The sequence below is a fragment of the Penaeus monodon genome, chromosome 28 (genome assembly GCF_015228065.2).
Source record: "Penaeus monodon isolate SGIC_2016 chromosome 28, NSTDA_Pmon_1, whole genome shotgun sequence".
Taxonomy (NCBI): Eukaryota; Metazoa; Arthropoda; class Malacostraca; order Decapoda; family Penaeidae; genus Penaeus; species Penaeus monodon.
This window is the reverse complement of record NC_051413.1, coordinates 35,385,168-35,386,027: the sequence shown is the minus strand read 5'-3', so window position 1 is coordinate 35,386,027 and position 860 is coordinate 35,385,168.

The window sequence follows — 860 nt, the reverse complement described above, 5'->3', positions numbered from 1 at the left end:
AGTAGGCCTACTGGCAAGGACGCCGATTCGAGATTAATAGTCTCGGGGCCTGAGTGGCGCAGCGGTATACGAGTCGTGTATTGTCGCCGCTGCTCAGGAGGGCCCAGGTTCGAATCCATTCTGTGTGGATCAGCCTGGGCCCCGTGCGACGCCTCCCGCTGCCCCGGGGGAGGAACTGGGTGCTTCGGTACCCGGGGGAAGGAGGACGGTTCTTCCCGGCTCGGGTCTCCTCAGAAATGCAACTACCCAAACAATAAAACCTGCAAACTCTATGGACTTTCTACCTGGGTCGGGAGGGGCTGCCCTCCTTCTTTTTCCACCTTCGGAAGTTCCATCAAGTTCGCTGATTTCGCTTCAAGGCGAACCATTTGCAGGCGATGATATTATTTCGTAAAGAAGAAGACCGCGCCAACAGGGAAGTGACCCAGATGTAAACTTTGTCGTGAAAGATGAAGCAATAAGGGTTGTGGACCGAGTATCATATCATAATACGCTTTTAGATTTTGATAACGATTGTGACCATGTCATCGCAGCTTAATCTTAATTGTAACTAGGGACCGGAAAAGCGGGACTGTAGGAGTAGGAGCAATACTAATGATTATTCGTTATTATAATGAAATCGTGCTGTAGTATGTCTTGTAGTAATTGTATTGCTAATAGTAATATGAAGCAATGACCGTATTAGTTGGCTTGCACTTATCTAATTATGAGTGATATGAGTAGTATATATCAGTGACAACCGTGGCAGTTGTAACAATCGCATTATGCCGATGGTAGAAGCACAAATGAAGAAGCAAGTGTTCCCTGAATACGAGGTTATAAAAAGAAAAAAAAAAGTGATAAGCAACACAATACTCATA